Below are 21,626 nucleotides of genomic sequence, written 5' to 3'. Positions count from 1 at the left end.
AAACCTAACTTTTCCAGCCTTCCTTACAGCCAGTGTCATCATGTGACTAAACTCTGGTCACTGGGATGGGAGTAGAAGTGACACTGGAACCTCGAGCTCTTACTGTGTGACCTTCCTTGGTTCTGATTCTTCTGCCTAGTGGGAAACCAAGAACCATAAAGACCCTTCTAGCTCCATGAGTGGAAGCCACAAGCTGGGGAAGGCCACCTGCCAGACCAGACTGTTAGATGAGAAAGACATGTGCTTGCACCTTGCTCAAGCCATTGTTCTTTGGGACCTCGTTGTCACAGAAGTTCAGTTTGTGCCTTGCTACAATTTGAGCAAGCTTTTTTACCACCCCGAGTCTATGGCTTGAATATATAATCCCTTCCAAAACTCACGTGAAAACCTAATCCCCAGCTGGACGTGGCGGCTCACATCTGCAATCCCAGCACTGTGGGAGGCCAAGGCGAGTGGATCACCTGAGGTCAGGAGTTTGAGACTAGCCTGGCCAACATGGCAAAACCCCATCTCTATTAAAAATACAAAAATTAGCCAGGAACAATAATGTGTATTCATAATCCCAGCTACTCAGAAGGCTGAGGCACGAGAATCGCTTTAACCTGAGAGGTGGAGGCTGCAGTGAGTCTAGATTGCGCCATTGCACTCCAGCCTGGGTGGCAGAGGAAGATTCTGTCTCTAAAATAAAACAAAACTTAATCCCAATTTGCCAGTATTGAAAGGTAGGGCCTCCAAGAGGTAACTGGATTAATCCATTCATGAATTGATGAGTTATCACGAGCAGAACTGGTGGCTCTATAAAAAGAGGTTGGGTGTGGTAGTAAGGGAATGTGCTCTCTTTCCGGGTCAACAAGTGGGCATAGTTTTAAGGGCAAGAAATTCCCAGTGCCATGCCCTCCTCCCATCTCTCTCCATCTGGGAGATTTAACGGTTTATGTTTAAATTTTGTGGGCACAGGAAGAAACTAAGTCAATCACTCCAGCAGAAGTTCTGAGGAAGTCCTTTCAGTGGCCAAGGGTCTTACAGAAGGTGGGGGTTACTCCCAGGTTAAAAGTCCGCTTCTTCCACACCCCTTTGGACTCCATGCTTGGGTCCCCTTCCACGAACACTCTCTCATGGAAGCCATTTTTCTTTCTCCTGGATTTCCTTTCCCCTTCTACACTCTCTCCTGGAAGCCTGTCTTCCCCTCCTAAACTCCATCTCTCTCTCTCTCTATTCCCTTCCACTGAGTGTGGAAGCTTCTTTCCTCTCCTGGATTCCCTCTTTCTGTATTCTCTCACTCAGTGTGAGAGGAGCTTTCCTTCTCTGGTTTTCCCGCTCTGGGTACCCTTCTCACTCAGTGTGAGAGCAGCTTTTCTTACTCTCACTCAGTGTGAGAGTTTGCTGTTTCTCTTTCCTTCTCCTTTTTCTCTCTCTAATAAATCACTTTCTAAAAACACTTTTGAGTCCAGCATGTATTGCACACTGCGCTGTGGTCCCCTCTCTCATTCTTGAGAGGGCAGGAGACCAAGAACCCGGAGAAACGTCCTCTCAGGGAAGCTGGGGGCACTCTGAAACCCAATATAACAGTAGCCCATGCCTGTGATCCCAGAACTTTGGAAGGCTAAAGGCAGGAGGATCACTTGAGGCCAGAAGTTTGAGACCCGCCTGCTAGACATGGCAAGACCCGTCTCTAAGAAAAACAAAACAAAATTAGCTGAGCATGGTGGTGTGCACCCACAGTCCCCACTACTCCGGAGGCTGAGGTGGGAGAATCACTTGAGCCTCAGAGGTTGAAGCTACAGTGAGCCATGACTGTGCCACTGCACTTCCACCTTGGGCAATAGAATGACACCCCATTTCTTTTTTTTTTTTTAGATGGAGTTCTGCTCTTGTTACCCAGGCTGGAGTGCAGTGGCGCGATCTCGGCTCACCGCAACCTCCCCCTCCTGGGTTCAGGCAATTCTCCTGCCTCAGCCTCCTGAGTAACTGGGATTACAGGCACGCGCCACCATGCCCAGCTAATTTTTTGTATTTTTAGTAGAGATGGGGTTTCACCATGTGGACCAGGATAGTCTCGATCTCTTGACCTCATGATCCACCCACCTCGGCCTCCCAAAGTGCTGAGATTACAGGCGTGAGCCACTGCGCCCGGCCCCCATTTCTTAAAAAAAAGAGGAAGAAGAAGAAGAAGAAAGGCCAGGCACAGTGGTTCATGCCTGTAATCCCAGCACTTTGGGAGGCCAAGACAGGCGGATCATGAGGTCAAGAGATCAAGACCATCCTGGCCAATATGGTGAAACCCCATCTCTACTAAAAATACAAAAATTAGCCAGGTGTGGTGATGCATGCCTGTAGTTCCAGCTACTCAGAAGGCTGAGGCAGAAGAATCACTTGAACCCAGGAGGCAGAGGTTGCAGTGAGCAGAGATCACACCACCGCACTCCAGCCTGGGTGACAGAGTGAGACTCCATCTCAAAAAAAAAAAAAGGAAGAATGATCTGAGCTAGTACATCAACATACTCAGCCCCCTTGCCATGTGATGCCCTGTGCCACCTCGGGCCACCACGGTGTCCCCAGCTGCAAGAAGGCCCCCCACCAGATATGCCTCTCAACCTTGGACTTCTCGGCCTCCGTAACTATACGAAATAAATTTCTTTTATTTATAAGTTACCCAATTTCAGGTATTCTAAATAGCAGAAAACAGACTAAGACACTGAGCTTCATATAAGATGATAGCATTTTCTTCAGAAGGCTACAGAAGTTATGTAATGAACCTGACATATTATAAGTGTCCAACAAATCATACTTGCATTTACCAAATGAAGAAAGGATGTGATGTCAGTGACACATATTATGAGCTCAAAAGTGTTCATCCTTCTCCTTTTTAAGTTAATTTTTAACACCCACCCTCTCATTTCCCAGTGGCAGAAAGATAAAAGCCCCATACAGTGGCAGAAAGATAAAAGCCCCATACGGCTGCTTGTCTTAAGCACAGCAAGAAAGAAGGAAGCTGAGGAGGCTAAGTCCTATGTATTCTCCATCATAAACAAGAAGGCCCAAGGAACCCACTGACTGAGAGCAAGGAGAGAGGGAATAAGACATGCCTGGGGGGCCAGAGCTTAATGCTGCCTGGCACTCCTACCTGACCACCACTTCCAAAAGAGAAGCAATCTCTCTGCTATGTTAAGATGTTATTCTCTGGTTTAGAATTCTGTATTTGGGAAAACATGGGCAACTCTAAAAATAAAAATTAAAAACTAAACTAAAAAATACAATCAATTCTTTACCCAAAGAGCAGAACATGACTTCCAAAACGACTCGTGATGGAAACACATTCTGTTATTAATGAGACCAGAACCATCAGCAAAAACCAGTACACTTGGGCAAACCAGAGCTGATGGGCACTCTACCAATATAAAAACCCCAGCATTTCAACTTCAAAACAATGCCTTAAAACAGGATCTTTGATGCATGGAATAAACTGGAATTCTTCAATCACATTGTAAGTATTCATGGATTCTTTTGTTTCTATATAATTTAAAAATCAGGCCAGGCGTGGTGGCTCAGAGATGTAATCCCAGCATTTTGGGCGGCTGAGGCGGGCAGATCATGTGAGGTCAGGAGTTCAAGACCAGTCTGGACAATATGGTAAAAACCTGTCTTTATTAAAAAAAACAAAAATTAACTAGGCATGGGGGTACATACCGTTAACCCCAGCTATTCAGGAGGCTGAGGCAGGAGAATCACTTGAACCTGGGAAGTGGGGGTTGCAATGAGCTGAGATTGTGCCATTGCACTCCAGCCTGGGTGACAGAGTGATACCCTATCTCAAAAAAATAAATAGAGGCCGGGCGCGGTGGCTCAAGCCTGTAATCCCAGCACTTTGGGAGGCCGAGGCGGGTGGATCACGAGGTCGAGAGATTGAGACCATCCTGGTCAACGTGGTGAAACCCCGTCTCTACTAAAAATACAAAAAACTAGCTGGGCATGGTGGCGCGTGCCTGTAATCCCAGTTACTCAGGAGGCTGAGGCAGGAGAATTGCCTGAGCCCAGGAGGCGGAGGTTGCGGTGAGCCGAGATCGCGCCATTGCACTCCAGCCTGGGTAACGAGCGAAACTCCGTCTCAAAAAAAAAAAAAAAAAAAAAAAATAGGCCGGGCGCGGTGGCTCAAGCTTGTAATCTCAGCACTTTGGGAGGCCGAGGCGGGCGGATCATGAGGTCGAGAGATCTAGACCATCCTGGTCAACATGGTGAAACCCCGTCTCTACTAAAAATACAAAAAATTAGCTGGGCATGGTGGTGCGTGCCTGTAATCCCAGCTACTCAGAAGGCTGAGGCAGGAGAATTGCCTGAACCCAGGAGGCGGAGGTTGCGGTGGGCCAAGATCACGCCATTGCACTCCAGCCTGGGTAACAAGAGCAAAACTCCGTCTCAAATAAATAAATAAATAAATAAATAAATAAGCTTGTAAATTTCACCCCCCAAAACACACACCCTCTGCTGATGATCACGGGTTTTTTATTGAGATTGCATTGAATTTCTAGATCAGTTTAAGGATAACTAGTATATTTATATTATTTTATTTTTTGAGATGGAATCTCGCTCTGTCACCCAGGCTGGAGTGTAGTGGCGCGATCTTGGCTCACGCAACCCGCGCCTCCCTGGTTCAAGCAATTCTGCTGCCTCAGCCTCCTGAGTAGCCGAAACTACAGGCACTTGCCACCACGCCCGGCTAATTGTTTTTGTATCTTAGTAGAGATGGGGTTTCACCACCTTGGCCAGGATGGTCTCGATCTACTGACCTCGTGATATGCCCACCTCGGCCTCCCAAATTGCTGGTATTACAGGCATGAGCCACCTACCCCAGCTGAGAAGTGGTATATTTGTTTGTTTGTTTTTGAGACAGAGTTTCGCTCTTGTTACCCAGGCTGGAGTGCTATGCTCAGCTCACTGCAACCTCCGCCTCCTGGGTTCAAGCAATTCTCTTGCCTCAGCCTCCCGAGTAGCTTGGACTACAGGCACGCACCACCATGCCCAGCTAATTTTTGTATTTTTAGTAGAGACGGGGTTTCACCTTGTTGACCAGGATGGTCTCAATCTGTTGACCTCATGATCCACCCACCTCGGCCTCCCAAAGTGCTAGAATTACAGGCGTGAGCCACTGCACCCAGCCTGAGAACTGGTATATTTGTAACAGTGAGTTTTCCAATCCAAAACCAGGGTACATCTGCTAGTTTATTCAAGTCTTTAATTTCTTTCAAAATTGTATAGAGATCTCCATAAAGGTTTTACACAGCTTTTATTCAATTTATTCCTAGGAACTTTTTATTATAAATTTTAAAAATTAATTTATTTATAATTATTTATTTATAATTATTTAAATTATTTATAATTAAATTAATACTACTGTATGCACTACTTTTTAACTTCAGTGTGTTTGTTTTGTTGCTGGTACATAGTAAGTTATTTGTTTGATTATTTTAATCTAGACAATTGCTAAATGATTATTGACTTTAGAGCTGTCTGGGTAAAGCACTGACTGTATTAGAGCTTTGCATCATTTTGAACTTTCTACATATATAATAGTGTCATCAAAGAGTAATAGTTTGTTTCTTCCCTTAAACTTTTTTTATCTTTTGGCTGGGCATGGTGGCTCATGCCTATAATCCCAGCACTTTGGGAGGCTGAGGCGGGCAGATCACAAGATCAGAAGTTTGAAACCAGTCTGAGCAACATGGTCTCTATCAAAAACACAAAAATTAGCCAGGCGTGGTGGTGTGTGCCTGTAATGCCAGCTACTCAGGAGGCTGAAGCAGGAGAATCACCTGAACCCAGGAGGTGGAGGTTGTGGTGAGCCAAGATCATGCCACTGCACTTTAGCCTGCGCTACGGAGCAAGACTTCATCTAAAAAAAAAAAAGAAATTATTTTATCTTTTTATCATCTTTTTCTGACTTACTGGCTTCACTAACACTTCTGTCACCATCTTCAAGTGGTAAAAGCATAAGTCCTGTCTTCTTTCCATTTTCACAGGTTTTCAATATATTAACAGTACCATTTAGTTAATGGTTGCTAAATAATTTTCCGCAACTTTTCCTTACAAGAATAAAGGAAGTTCTACTACTTTCTCTTCATTAATTTGGAAATTGTATGCAGTTTCTATTCTTACAATAATTCCTTACAACTTGTAAACTGCACACTTAGGAAAACTATAGTCAATCCCTATCCTAGTTTGCTGTGGTTTAGACATGGTTTTTTTTGTTTGTTTTTTTAAGAGATGGGGTTTATCTATGTTGGTCAGGCTGGTCTTGAACTCCCAACCTCAGGTGATGCGCCTGCCTCAGCCTCCCAAAGTGCTGGGATTACAGGCGTGAGCCACTGCGCCTGGCCTTAGATACGATTTCTTTGGCCCCACGACGTCTCACCTCATGTTAAACTTTGATGCCCAGTGTTGAGGTGGGACCTGGTAGGAGGTGGTTTAGTTGTGGGGGCAGATCCCTTGTAAATGATTTGGTGCCATTCTTGAGGGAGTAACTTGAGTTCTCACTTTTTTTTTTTTTTTCTGCGACACAGTTTCACTCTTGTCCCCAGACTGGAGTGCAATGGCGCAATCTAAGCTCACTGCAACATCTGCCTCCCAAGTTCAAGCAATTCTCCTGACTCAGCCTGCTGAGTAGCTGGGATTACAGGCACTCGCCACCATGCCCAACTAATTTTTGTATTTTCAGCAGAGGTGGGGTTTCACCATGTTGACCAGGCTAGTCTCGAACTCCTGACCTCAGGTGATCCACCTGCCTCGCCCTCCCAAAGTGCTGGGATTACAGGTGTGAACCACCACACTCGGCCAGTTCTCACTTTTAGTTCCCAAGAGAACTGGCTGTTGGAAAAACGACTGGCATCTTCTCTTTCTCTCTTCTTCTCTGTCACCACAGGCTCTCTACGAGCTAGCTTCCCTCTGACTCCCCTTGAATGTCCGCCATGAGCGGAAGCAGCCTGAAATTCTTATCAGAACCAGAACTGTGAGTTTATAAATTAAACCTCTTTTCCTTATAAATTACACAGCCTCTGGTATTCCTTTGTAGCAACACAAATGGACTAAGACACTACTACAAAGACTGGAATGTATTAACTTCCTTTACTCTCCTTCAGGACCTATATGTTAATATTTTCATGTATTATGCAATGCTACTTGATTTTACCCCATAGATATTATTATATTACTAAACAATTAATGGGGTTCTTTGGAGGGGACTGGGTCTCGGTCTGCCACCCAGGCTGGAGTATGGTGGCATGATCACACAGTCTCAACTTGCAGGGCTCAAGTGATCCTCCCATCTCAGCCTCCTAAGTATCTTGGACCACAGGCATGTGCCACCATTTTTATTTTATTTTATTATTTGTAGCTAATTTTTTTTATTATTTGTAGAGACAAGGTCTCCCTATTGGCCCAGGCTTGTCTCAAACTCCTGGCCTCAAGTGATCTTCCCACAGTGCTGGAATACAGGCAGAAGCCACTGCACCCAGTCCATGTTAATTTAAATGTGCTCACATATTTGCTTTGCATTTTTTATTTTTATTTTTATTTTTTATTTTTTTGAGACGGAGTTTCGCTTTTGTTACCCAGGCTGGAGTGCAATGGCGCAATCTCGGCTCACCGCAACCTCCGCCTCCTGGGTTCAGGCAATTCTCCTGCCTCAGCCTCCTGAGTAGCTTGGATTACAGGCATGTGCCACCATGCCCAGCTACTTTTTTGTATTTTTAGTAGAGACAGGGTTTCACCACGTTGACCAGGATGGTCTCGATCTCTTGACCTTGTGATCCACCCACCTCGGCCTCCCAAAGTGCTGGGATTACAGGCTTGAGCCACCGCGCCCGGCCTTGCTTTGCATTCTTTTCTGAATCTCAGTTCTTCCATTTAGGATCACTATTGTCTGCCTAAAGCTCATTCTTTTTTATTTTATTTTGAGACAGGGTCTCACTCTGTTACCCAGGCTGGAGTGCAGTGGTGTGATCTTAACTTACTACAACCTCCACCTCTGGGCTCAAGTGATACTCCCACCATAGCCTCCCAAGTAACTGGGACTACAGGCATGCACCACTGCTCCCAGCTAATTTTTGTATTTTTTTGTAGAGATGGGATTTCACCATGTCACCCAAGCTGGTCTCAAGCAATCTACCGTTCTCAGCTTCTCAAACTGCTGGGATTATAGGCATGAGTCACTGCGCCTGGCCCCTATCTTTGAGAATTATATCTAGTAAAGGACTGTGTTTCTGCTGCTACAACAAAGTATCTTAGTCTGGGTAATTTATAAACAACAGAAAATTATTTCTCATAGGTCTGGGGGATGGGAAATCCAAAACCAAGGCAGCAGCAGATTTGGTGTGTGATGAGGACCTAATTTTCAGATGGTGGCTCCACTGTGTCCTCACATGGCAAAAGAGACTAACAAACTCCCTCAAGCTTTTCTGTAGGCACTAATCCCATTCATGAGCGTGGAGCTCTCATGACCTAATCACCTTCTAAAGGCCTCACTTTTCTAAAAAATTTAATTGGGACAGGGCTTAACTCTGTCACTCAGGCAGAAGTGCAGTGGCGCAATCACAGCTCACTGCAATCTCAATCTCCTGGGCTCAAGTGATCCTCCTGCCTCAGCCACCCAAGTAGGTGGGTCTACAGGAATGCCCCACCATGCCCAGCTAATTTTTTTTTTTTTTTTTTTTTTTTTTTTGGTAGAGATGGGGTGGGGTTTCCCTATGTTGATCAGAGTGGGAGGCCCTGCCTCTTATTAACTACTGCATTGGGGATTAAGTTTCAGTATGAATTTTGGAGGGACACAAATACTCAACCATAGCAGATAATTTTTTTTTTTTTTTTGAGATGGAGTTTCGTTCTCGTGGCCCAGGCTGGAGTGCAATGGTGAGATCTCGGCTCAATACAACCTCTGCCTCCCGGGTTCAAGCGATTCTCCTGCCTCAGCCTCCTGAGTAGCTGGGATTAAGGGCATGTACCACCAAGCCTGGCTAATTTTGTATTTTTTGGTAGAGATAGAGTTTCCCTATGTTGGCCAGGCTGGTCTCAAACTCCCAACCGCAGGTGATCCACCTGCCTCAGCCTCCCAAAGTGCTAGGATTAAAGGCATGAGCCACTACGCCTGGCCTATAGCAGATAATTTTTTTTTTAATAGACGGAGTTTCTCTCTTGTTACCCAGGCCGGAGTGCAATGGCGCAATCTCGGCTCACCGCAACCTCCACCTCCTGGGTTCCGGCAGTTCTCCTGCCTTGGCCTCCTGAGTAGCTGGGATTACAGGCACGTGCCACCATGCCCAGCTAATTTTTTGTATTTTTAGTAGAGATGGGGTTTCACCGTGTTCACCAGGATGGTCTTGATCTCTTGACCTTGTGATCCACCCGCCTCAGCCTCCCAAAGTGCTGGGATTACAGGCTTGAGCCACCACGCCTGGCTGCAGATAATTTTTTTGAAAGATAATTTTTCCTGATATAAAGATAAAAGTGAGGAATTTTTCCCTTGCAGCACAGTATTACTCCACTGGCTTCTGGTTTCCATTGCTGCACTGAAGAAGTCAGCCATCAGTCTTACCACTGCTCAGATTAAGTTGAATCTGTCTTATTCTTCAGGTTTATTTTAAAATCCCTCTTTGTCTTTGGTGCTTTGTAGTTTTCTCTCCTTTGGCTAGCTATAAATTTTCTTTAATGTTTCTTTTATTTATCCATTTATTTGTCTTCACAAATCTATAGACTTCACCAATTCTGGGAAATTTTAGTCTTTATCATTCCTAATAATAAATCTGTCCCATTCTCTCTTTTCTCCTTACAGAACATTAAGTAAACATACATTAGACATTTCCCTTTGATGTCCCATGTTCTAGTCTCTATTTCACATCATTTTCTCGGTGTTTCATTCTGGGTAATTCCTTCTGACCTGTTTTCTGGTTCACTGATTTTCACTTCACTGTATATATTTTTTATTAAACCCATACGCACTGAATTATTATTACTGAGAGAGGGTCTTGTTCTGTCACCCAGGCTGGAGTACACTGGCACAATAATGGCTTGACCTCATGGGCTCAAGTGATCATCCCACCTTAGCCTCCCAAGCAGCTGGGACTACAGGTGTGCAACCACCACACCCGGCTAATTTTTAAAATTCTTTGTAGAGACAAATTCTCACCATGCTGCCCAGGCTGGTCTTGAACTTCTGAGCTCAAGTGATCTCCCTGCCTCTGCCTCCCAAAGTACTGGGATTATAGGCATGAGCCACCACACCTGGCCTAAATTCATGATATTGGATATTTTATTCTTTATTTTTAGAAGTTCTATTTGGTCCTTTTTCAAGTTTTCTAGATCACCTTTTTTTTTCATTTGTTTTGTTTTGAAGTGGAGATGGAGTTTCACCATGTAGGTCAGGCTGGTCTCAAACTCCTGACCTCGTATCCGCCCACCCTGGCCTCTAGGTCACCTTTGATTGTTTCCTACAAACATTTTTATGTTGTTAAATATTCATTTCTCTAAAAATAAGAAGGACAGGCCGGGTGCGGTGGCTCACGGCTGTAATCCCAGCACTTTGGGAAGCCAAAGTGGGCAGATGGCTTGAGGCCAGGAATTTGAGACTATCCTGGGCAACATGGCAAAGGATCACTTGAGCCCACGAGGTGGAGGATGCAGTGAGCCAAGATCACGTAACTGTACTCCAAACCCAGGCGACAGAGTAAGACCCTCTCACAAACAAAAAAAGCACACTTTTTTAATAGTCTGTTTCTAATAATCCCAATATCTGAAGTCTTTGAGGAAGTGTTTCGACTGGTTTTTCTGTTTGTTTTCTGAGAGTTTTTCCCTCCTTGTGCATATAAAAGTTATTTTTATACTATGCTGCAGTCTATTAAATATGCGATACCATTATGTCTAAAAAATGTACAAACCTTAATTAAGAAATGCTTATTGCTAAAAATTGCTAACTATCATCTGAACATTAATTGAGTCATAATATTTTGCTGGTGGAGGACTGTGCCTTAGCGTTGATGGCTGCTGACTGACCAGGGGCGTGGTTGTTGAAGGTTGGGGTGGCTGTGGCAGTTTCTTAAAGACAGAAATGAAGTTTGCTGCATTGATCGACTCTTCCTTTCACAAGATATTTCTCTGTAGTATGCGATGCAGTGTGATAGCATTTTATCCACAGTAGAACTTTTCTCAAAATTGTGGTCAGTCTTCTCAAACCTTGCCACTGCTTTTCTGGGAGTTTTTTTTTTTTTGAGACAAGGTTTCACTTTGTCAGCTGGGCTGGAGTGCAGTGGTACAATCACAGCTCACGGCAGCCTCAAACTCATGGGACTCAAGCAATCCCTCAGTCTCAGCCACCCAAGCAGCTAGGACTACAGGGACACACCACCACTCCTGGCTAATTTTTTACTTTTTGGGGGATGGGGGCTCCTTTTGTTGCCTAAGGTAGTCTTGAACTCCTGAACTCAAATAATCCTCCCACCCCAGCCTCCCAATATGCCAATATGCTGGGATTACAGGCATAAGCCACCACAATGAACTGTCTGTACTGGTTTTAACTCAGGGTGGCTTATTGTCTTGCGTGCTTAGTCATTTTTGTCTGTGTATTATTAATCACTGTCCTTAAAAAATATCTGCAGGTTAGGCCAGGCGTGGTGGCTTATGCCTATAATCCAAGCACTCTGGAGGCCAAGGCGGGCGAATCACCTGAGGTCGGGAGTTCAAGACCAGCCTGACCAACATGGTGAAACCCCATCTACTTAAAAAAATAGATAAATAGATAGATAGATATAGATATGGATATAGATATCTGCAGGTGGATCACTTGAGATCAGGAGTTCAAGACCAGCCTGGTCAACACAGTGAAACCCCGTCTCTACTAAAAATACAAAAATTAGCCGGGCACACGCCTATAGTCCCAGTTACTTGGGAGGCTGAGGGGTAGAAGAATCACTTGAACCTGGGAGGGAGAAGTTGCAGTGAACTGGGATTGTGCCACTGCACTCCAGCCTGGGCTACAGAGCAACACTCCATCCCAAAAAATCTGCAGGGATTCTTTGTATCTTAGGATGAAGGTAACTCTTCTAGAGAGGTTTCATTTTTGTTCCTGTCAGATGACTAAAGGCATTACCAAGCCAGAAACACCTTGAATTAAATTCATGCTCAATTTCCCTGAACTACCAGGCAATGTAACCTGGGCTAAAAATCCTCACAAAGGCCAATAAATAGCCACAATTCTCAGAAACAGGTTTTTTCCCTTTTCATCTTTTTGTGATACATTTAGTAAAAAGACGGCCAGGTGGGATCAAGGAATGGTGTGAGGGCACATTAGACTAGGGGCACACGTGCCCCTAGTCTGCCCTCACACCTCGAGGATACAGCCGTTCAGAGTTCCAAGAATGTGGGGTCTCCTTTCGGCTATCTGCCTTGAGATAGATCAAGTGTAACAACTGTTTTTTTCACCCAAAAATCCTCTAAAATCAAAGCCCCACTTTGTCCAGATCAGCAGATGCCCTCAGGGCAAAAGCAGATTCCATCCTATGGTGCTTAAATTGCCTTTCTCCACTACTTTCAGTCAGATTTTTATCTGAAAGGTTTTTTTTTTTTTTTTTTTTGGTCAGTTCTTGTACTTTTTTTTTTTTTTGAGACGGAGTTTCGCTCTCGTTACCCAGGCTGGAGTGCAATGGCGCAATCTCGACTCACCGCAACCTCCGCCTCCTGGGCTCAGGCAATTCTCCTGCCTCAGCCTCCTGAGTAGCTGGGATTACAGGCATGCGCCACCACGCCCAGCTAATTTTTTGTATTTTTAGTAGAGACGGGGTTTCACCATGTTGCCCAGGATGGTCTCGATCTCTTGACCTCGTGATCCACCCGCCTCGGCCTCCCAAAGTGCTGGGATTACAGGCTTGAGCCACCGAGCCCGGCTGTACTTATTTTTTTAATCTAACAATTATGGCTGTTTTTCTGGGGTGGGTAAGTAGAAGGTAGTCTAAACAACCTAGTCTACTAATTCTCAGAAACATAAAACCGTGCCATTTTTCTTGCAAAATTTATTGGAGTCACCTTTTTTTTTTTTTTTTTTTTTGAAATGGAGTCTTGCTCTGTTGTCCAGGCTGGAGGCAGAGGCATGATCTTGGCTCACCACAACCTCCACCTCCTGGGTTCAAGCAATTCTCTTGCCTCAGCCTCCCAAGTAGCTGGGATTACAGGTGCACATCACACGCCCAGCTAATTTTTTGTATTTTTAGTATAGACCAGGGTTTCACCGTGTTAGCCAAGATGGTCTCAATCTCCTGACCTCGTGATGCACCCACCTTCACCTCCCAAAGTGCTGGGTTTACAGGCATGAGCCACTGCACCCAGCTTGATACGCAATTCAACACTGAAATTTATATTATCTCATTGCTTTGAGGAATTATTCTACTTGCTTCTATTGGCTTCTATTCTTGCTGATGAGACATCTGCTGTCAACCTAGCTAATATTCCATTTTAGGTCATCTATCTTTTACCTTTACCTTAATACTTTCTTTTTGTCTTTGGTGCTATAAAATTTCAGCGTATGGGTGTGGGTTTGCTTTTTTCTAAAAACACTGATTGGGACATACTATGCTTCCCAAACCTATGGATTTATGTCTTTTATTAGTTTCTGAAATTTCAAAGCTATTAATATTTTGAATAATACCTCTCTTCAATTTTCCTGATTTTTCCATTCTAGAATTCCAACTACATATTTACTACCATCAACCATCACTGATCTCTTGGGGCTGCACTCTGGATAATGTCTTCCACTATGTTTCACTTTACTGACTCCATCTTCATCTGTGTTTAATCTGTTTAAGCCACATACTCAGTTTTGGGGGTGGTGCTTTTTGTTCCTCCGCCTCCGGGGTTCAAGCGATTCTCCTGCCTCAGCCTCCCGAGTAGCTGGGATTACAGGCATACACCACCACACCTGGCTAATTTTTTTTTTTTTTTTTTTTTTTGTATTTTTAGTAGAGACGCGGTTTCACCATGTTGGCCAGGCTGATCTTGAACTCCTGCCCTCAGGTGATCTGCCTGTCTCAGCCTCCCAAAGTGCTGGGATTACAGGCATGAGCCACTGTGCCCAGCTGGTGGTGTTTATTTTTTTTTTTGAGACAGGGTGTGGCTCTGTCACCCAGGCTGGAGGGCAGTGGCACGATCTTGGCTCACTGCAACCACCACCTTTCGGACTCAAGCCATCTATCCACCCAGCTGGGTTATCTTAATTTTTAATGCACTAAAGTGCTCACAGAAATTATATTTGGCCACCAGGCGGGATGGCTCACACCTGTAATCCCAGCACTTTGGGGGGCCGAGGTGGGTGGATCACAAGGTCAGGAGTTCGAGACCAGCCTGGAAAATATGGTGAAACCCTGTCTCTACTAAAAATACAAACAAAATTAGCTGGGCATGGTGGCACACACCTGTAATCTCAGCTACTTGGGAGGCTGATGAAGGAGAATTACTAGAACCTAGGAGGCGGAGGTTGTGGTAAGCCGAGATCATGCTACTGCACTCCAGCCTGGGCCACAGAGAGAGACTGTGTCTCCAAAAAAAAAAAAAAAAAAAAAAAAAATTATATCTGGCTAAGCATGATAACTCACACCTATAATCTCAGCACTTTGGGAGGCCAAGGTGGGAGGATCACTGGAGCCTAGGAATTCAAGACCAGTCTTGATAACACAATTAAACCACCTCTAAAAAAATTTTTTTTAATTAGCCATGGTGGTGCATGCCTGTAGTCCCAGCTACCCAGAAGACTGAAGTGGGAGCATCCTTTCAGCCTAGGTACACATGGTTGTGGTGAGCTATGATCACACCACTAGACTCCAGCCTGGGTGACAAAGTGAGACCTTGTCTCCAGAAAAAATAAAAAGTAAGGAAATATTTACTGTAATTGATTCAGCATCTAACTGAACTGCAATGGGAGAGCCTCGTAAGAGCATCTAATATTGCTGGAAGCAGAGGTCCTTCCGTCGCTTTTTCATTTTCTACATAACTGTATGCCTTGAATGGCAACTGTGACAGTGTATATGCTGTATCTCACATGTTCCCTGCAAGCGAGGGAGAACATATACTTCATTACATATGTGCAAGACTGTCTACATTTTGTACGAATTAAACTTTGGCTTGGAGAGACCAAGTAACTTGCTCAAAGACACACAGTATCTCATAACCAGATACAGGAGGATCAAAAACCACCAAAAGACAACAGACCACAGGCACATCTTCTAAACTACATTTTTTGCTGTCACCCAACTTTGAACTTCCACCTATACAGTACTTTTGTATAAATTACACAATAAAACAGAATCAAACTGAAAAAGAAACTTAACTTACCTTTTGCGGAAACCTCTTGTTTAAACCATGTATTCAGGCAAAATAGAAAAACATTTGTGGATTTTTTCTTGGAGTATATGCAGCTTTAAGAAAAATTTTTGCCATTCAGTGGAAGATTTATAAACTCTTTACCTGAAATATAAGAGGAAAAATATTATTTTAAGTTCTTCCTTTGTAAAGTTAACTTATCAAAATGGCAGGCAGAAGGAAAAGGAGGCCGGGCGCAGTGGCTCGCGCCTATAATCCCAACACTTTGGGAGGCCAAGGCGGAAGATCACTTCGGTCCAAGAGTTCAAGATCAGCTTGGGTGACATGGAAAAACCCCATTTCTACCAAAAAATACAAAAATTAACCGGGTATGGTGGCGCACGACTGTATTCTCAGCTACTTCAGAGGCTGAGGCAGGATCACCTGAGCTGAAAGGCAGAGGTTGCCGTGAGCTGAGATCATGCCACTGTACTCCAGCCTGGATGACCAGAGACTAACCCCATCTCAAAAAAATAGTAATTATTATAAATTTTTCAAAATAAAGCAATGGAAGAGCATTTATCATCTGTCCCTTGAATACAGTTTCTCTTTGATTTCATAATTAACTAGCCAACATGACAGTTAAAACTATATTTTTTTTGATAAAAATACATACATACATACATATATATATATTTGTTTTTGGTTTTTGAGATAGGGTCTTGTTCTGTCACCCAGGCTGCAGTGCAGTGGTGAGATCTCAGCTCACTGCAACCTCCGCCTCCTGGGTTCAAGCAATTCTCTGCCTCAGCCTCCCGAGTAGCTGGGACTACATGCGCCTGCCACAACGCCCGGCTAATTTTTTGTATTTTTAGTAGAGACGGAGTTTCACCATGTTAACCAGGATGGTCTCAATCTCCTGACCTCATGATCTGCCCGCCATGGCCTCCCAAAGAGCTGGGATTACAGGCATGCACCACTGCACCCAGCCAAAATGGTGTATTAAGATATAACTTTTTTTAAAAGAAGGTAGTCTCTTCAGTGAGGATGTATTTTTATAAAAATTTAAAAAAAATTTTTTAATGTACAGATAGTTCTGTACAGTTAGTATCTGAAAAGCATTTTGAGAGATCAATGAAAAGCTAAACATTCTAAATTTAACATGAATACACTTGTTTTTGATTTAGAAAATAAAATATTTCAAAGTAAAAATGTAAGTATTGCTCACAGCTGAAGTTGGGTGATGAGTACAAAGATGTTATTTCTTTCTACTTTTGCGTATTTCTACATTTCATATAAAAATTAAACAAAAGGCGGGACATGGTGGCTCACAACTATAATCCCAGCACTTTGGGAAGTCAAGGCAGGAGGATCACTTAAGTGCAGGAGTTTAAGACCACCTGGGCAACACAGCGAGACCTCGTCTCTCCTAAAAAAAATTTTTTTAGTTAGCTGAGCGTGGTGGCATGCACCTGTAGTCCCAGCTACTTGGGAGCCTGAATGGGAGGATTGTTTGAGCCCAGGAGTTCAAAGCTGCAGTGAAAGGCCAGGCACAGTGGCTCACACCTGTAATCCCAGCACGTTGGGAGGCTGAGGTGGGCGGATCACTTCAGGTCAGGAGTTCGAGACCAGCTTGGCCAACATGGTGAAACCCAGCCTCCACTAAACACAAAAAATTAGCTGGGGACACGCCTGTAATCCCAGATACTTGGGGGACTGAGGCAGGAGAATTGCTTGAACCCTGGAGGCAGAGGTTGCAGTGAGCCAAGACTGCACCACTGCACTCCAGCCTGGGCGACAGAGTGAGACTCAACTCAAAAAATAAAACAAAACAAAATAAAAGGCTGCAGTGAGCCAGGATCACACCACTGTTCTGCAGCCTGGGCGACAAAGTGAGACTCCATCTCTAAAAAAATAAAAATCAAACAAAAAAGATACTTGAAATGGTGCCAGTAACCCAGGGATAAGATAATGTTATTGTCTACTACAGGTAATACTTTTTGTGTTTCACATTTCCTGATTAAATTTATTTATTTATTTATTTGAGACAGAGTCTCACTCTGTAGTGCAGTGCTGTGATCTCGGCTCACTGCAACCTCTGCCTCCCAGGTACTGGTTCAAGCAATTCTCCTGCCTCAGCCTCCTGAGTAGCTGGGATTACAGGCACATGCCACCATGCCCAACTAATTTTTTATTTTTAGTAGAGATGGGGTTTCACCATATTGGTCAGGCTGGTCTTGAACTCCTGACCTCATGATCTGCCCACCTCGGCCTCCCAGAGTGCTGGGATTACAGGAGTATACCACCGCACCTGGCTGATTAAAATTATTAAGCTAAATAACTCAAAATGAACTGTTCAGCCCACTTTTCTAAAACTTTGTACACAGTTTCAAAATAATGTTTTTATGATGTTGACCTTGGGCCTGTTTATTCCAATATTGAGTCAATGATTTCGTAGCATACATCTTCTTAACAAATTCTACTCAGTGTCAGCTGGAGGAGGAATGGGTGGGTGTCTGTGTCCCTAAAGAGCACCAGCATTAGCCAGGTGTGCTGGTGCATGCCTACAGTCTCAGCTACTAAGTACTGAAGCGGGAGGATTCCTTCAGCCTAGGTGTACATGGTGGTGGCGAGCTATGATTACACTAATGCACTCCAGCCTGGGTGACAAAGTGAGACCTTGTCTCCACAAAAACAAAAAATAGAGAAATTATATTTATTGTAATTTACCCAGCATCTAATTGGACTGGAATGGGAGAGCCTAGTAACAGCATAATACTGCTGGAAGCAGTGGTCCTTCCCTCCGTTCTTCATCTACCTAACTGTGTGCCTTGAATGGCAACTGTGACAGCGTAGGAGAGAGACGGGCAGCTCCAGGCCCACTTCTTAACAGGCACATCCTAAGCGTCCACCACCATCCTCCGCTCTCCGCTCCCCTGGCAACATCACAGCCTCCTACACTCTCCTACTGCAGGGTATAAGCCTTCTTTCGCCAAGACTCTGTCTCAGGAGGGGACAGTCTTCAATAGCTTTCTTCTTAGCACATAGCTCTTGATTTTTCTACGGAAACTTCTTACAAGTCCTATCCCTAACAACTTCCCTAAATACATCAAATTCTTTGATGTCTACCCAGGAAAAAGCTGCCTCTGCTCTCCTATCCAGGCATCCCAACCAGAAAGTGGGTCAGCATTCTGCTAGGTCCCCATGAATACTTCTACACAAACTTAAGCTTTCATTTAAAAAACCTGTTTTTTTATACTTTTGCTTATGGCCAAAATGGAACAACAGACCAGATTTACCTTCCCATCTTCAACAACTGAAAAAAAAAAAAAAAGACGACGACATAGGGAAGCAATGGTTTTCAAGACCCCTGAAAGAAGGGAAACAAGCCAGGCATGGTGGCTCATGCCTGTCATCCTAGCACTTTGGTGGGTGGATCGCCTGAGGCCAGGAGTTCAAAACCAGCCTGGCCATCATAGTGAAACCCCATGTCTGAAAAAAAAAAAAAAAAAAGAAGAAGAAGAAGAAGAAGGGAAACAAATGACAGGAGGGAGCCCTGTGATTGTCCAGCTTCTGTCTGAAAAGCCAGGCCACAGCCCAAGGAAGAACCAGGTGGAGGCTGGTAGTCTGCTGACGAAATACAAAGCTGGGAGTCCAGACAGTTGAAAGGCAGAACACCAGGGAGGGCAGAGCTCACAGCAAATGCTGAAGATCTACAGAGTACACCTCCTGCCTGGTCTCCTCTCTGGCCGAGCACTCATCAGTGCACATGTGTAAGGAAGGTATCCAAGCCAGGGAAAGCATCAGTCAAAAATGAGAGGGGCCGGGGCACAGTGGCTCACGCTTGTAATCCCAGCACTTTGGGAGGCCAAGGTAGGTGGATCGCGAGGTCAGGAGTTCAAGACCATCCTGGCTAACACAGTGAAACCCTGTATCTCCTAAAAATATAAAAAATTAGCCAGGCATGGTGACACGCGCCTGTAGTCCCAGCTACTAGGGAGGCTGAGGCAGGAGAATCACCTGAACCCAGGAGGCAGAGGTTGCAGTGAGCCAACACAGCACCACTGCACTCCAGCCTGGGCAACAGAACAAGACTCCGTCACACACACACACAAAAAAAAAAAAAAAAAAAAAGAGGTTGAGAGGGGCTGGGCATGGTGGCTCACGCCTGGAATCCCAGTACTTTGGGAGGGCCAAGGCAGGTATATCACCTAAGGTCAGGAGTTCAAGACCAGCCTGGCCAACATGATGAAACCGTTTCTACTAAAAACACAAAAATTAGCTGGGTGTGGTGGCAAGTACCTATAATCCCAGCTACTCGGGAGGCTGAAGCAAGAATATCACTTGAACCCGGGAGGAGGAGGTTGCAGTAAGCCGAGATTGCACCACTGTACTCCAGCATCAGTGACAGAGCAAGACGCCATTTCAAAAAAAAAAAAAAAAAGATGAGTGGGAACAATCTTCAAAGCTCACACAGAGCCCAGGATACTTCCTCTTCCTGCCAGTCACAGAGGAAAACCTCGAAATTCACAAGGCTTTGGACATAATGCTCAGAAGACATTTGCCTCAGTGGTGGAGCAAAATTAGCCCTAGACTAAAAATTACTCGGGTTCCACCTAACAAAGGTTAAATGCAAGACCCATCAGAATCAAACTGTTTACAAGTAATTGAACCTCATCTCAAAACACAGGTCAATTATGTATTTGCAGTAACACAAAATGCTCAGTATTCAACAAGATAAAATTTATGATATCTGAGCATCTGATCAAAAAGTACTAGGCATGCAAGGGAGTAGGAAAAGAAAAATCTTAAACCATAATGAGAAGAAGCAACACAAAACCAACCCAGAAATGACACAGATGTATTAATTGATAATGCTGGTACACAGGTTCATGCCTATAATCCCAGCAGCTGAGGAGGCGAGGTGGGAGAATCACTTGAGACCTGGAATCTGAGGCTGCAGTGAGAAAGGATCGTACCACTGCAATCCAGCCTGAGTGACAAATCAAGCAGAACCCCATCTCTAAAAAATAAATAAATAAATAATTGGTAAGGGCATTTAAATAGTTGATATAAATGTATCTCACATGTTCAAAACCCTAAAGGAAAGATTAAGTAGGGACATGGAAGATATACAAAGACCCAAAGAGAATCATAAAAAAAAATTTTTGTAATGCCCCACCTTCTAATACCATCACACATAAAAATATCCTTAACCCAAAAGAAATTAGAAAAATATAGAAAAAGACAAACAGGGAATAAGAATCCACTGTACTTCGCCTGTAAGCCTCTACGCAAAGACACATTAAGTGAGACCTCCACACAGTATAACTTTGGCTCTCTTTCCTCATCCCTACCCGATTCTGTAACCACACCAAAACTCACGATCTAATATGCTCTCTGTATATATTCTGTACCGGTCTCTCCCAGCTAACACCTTCGCACAAGCAGTCCCTCTGACTGGAACGCCCTCTTCCCACTTTCTCTATTTGGCAAACTCCTGTCTGATCTTCCTATCTGAAGTTCATCTATAGTCTCTGTCAACTTTCTGAGTCCTTCCTCTGTGCTCTCACAAGACTGTTTATACCTTTTAGAGAATTACATTATAACTCAGTTTCTCAGCTTTTATTTGCCTGGTAGTGGAACCGCCGAGTCACAGGATACTTTCAACTGCAGTAGATACTACCCAATTATTCTCCAAAGTGCTTTACTAAGTAAATCAATTTGTAAAGTATTCCCGTTCCCCCAAACTGCCTTTTCTTAGACTTTTTCATTTTTATTATTTTGATAAACATGAAGTGGAATTCTAACTATAATCTGCATTACCACTATGATTAGTGAGACTGAGTATCTTTTTATGGGTTTATTGGCCATTCAGGTTTCTTCTGTGAATTATTTGTTTACACCTTTGCCTGTTTTTATACTGAGTAAGCTCTTACTGCTAAGTAAGCTCTAACTTACTGCTTAAGAATTCTTCATGTAGTCTAATTATTAGTCCTCTGTGGATTATATGCATGGTAACCAACTTTTTCCAATCTGTGGCTTATCTTTCAATACCATCTTAATTCCATCGACAGCACCTTTTGATATACCTAAGTGTCTAATTTTTTATTGTTGTCCATTTTTGAGACAGGGTCTCACTCTGTCACCCAGGATGGAGTACAGTGGCACAGCTCACTGAAACCTCTGCCTCATGGACTCAAGTGATCCTCACACCTCAGCTTCCCAAGTAGCTGGAACTACAGGCATGCACCACCATACCCAGCTAATTTTTTTGTAATGACAGGGCTTCATCATGTTGT

General features: G+C 44.0%; 1 protein-coding gene across 6 annotated transcripts in view; it reads right to left on the bottom strand.

The window, feature by feature from the left end:
• Nucleotides 1–21,626, bottom strand: part of PPP6R2 (protein phosphatase 6 regulatory subunit 2) — a 99,044-nt gene that overhangs the window by 55,012 nt on the left and 22,406 nt on the right. For all 6 annotated transcript variants that reach the window (XM_039463285.2, XM_039463284.2, XM_074391323.1 and 3 more), the window contains one exon: nucleotides 15,358–15,489. The gene's annotated coding sequence lies outside the window, so the exon portion shown is untranslated. The remainder of the gene's footprint in view (nucleotides 1–15,357; nucleotides 15,490–21,626) is intronic.

The sequence above is a fragment of the Saimiri boliviensis genome, chromosome 21 (assembly GCF_048565385.1).
Source record: "Saimiri boliviensis isolate mSaiBol1 chromosome 21, mSaiBol1.pri, whole genome shotgun sequence".
Taxonomy (NCBI): Eukaryota; Metazoa; Chordata; class Mammalia; order Primates; family Cebidae; genus Saimiri; species Saimiri boliviensis.
This window is presented reverse-complemented; position numbering and strand designations above follow the sequence as displayed.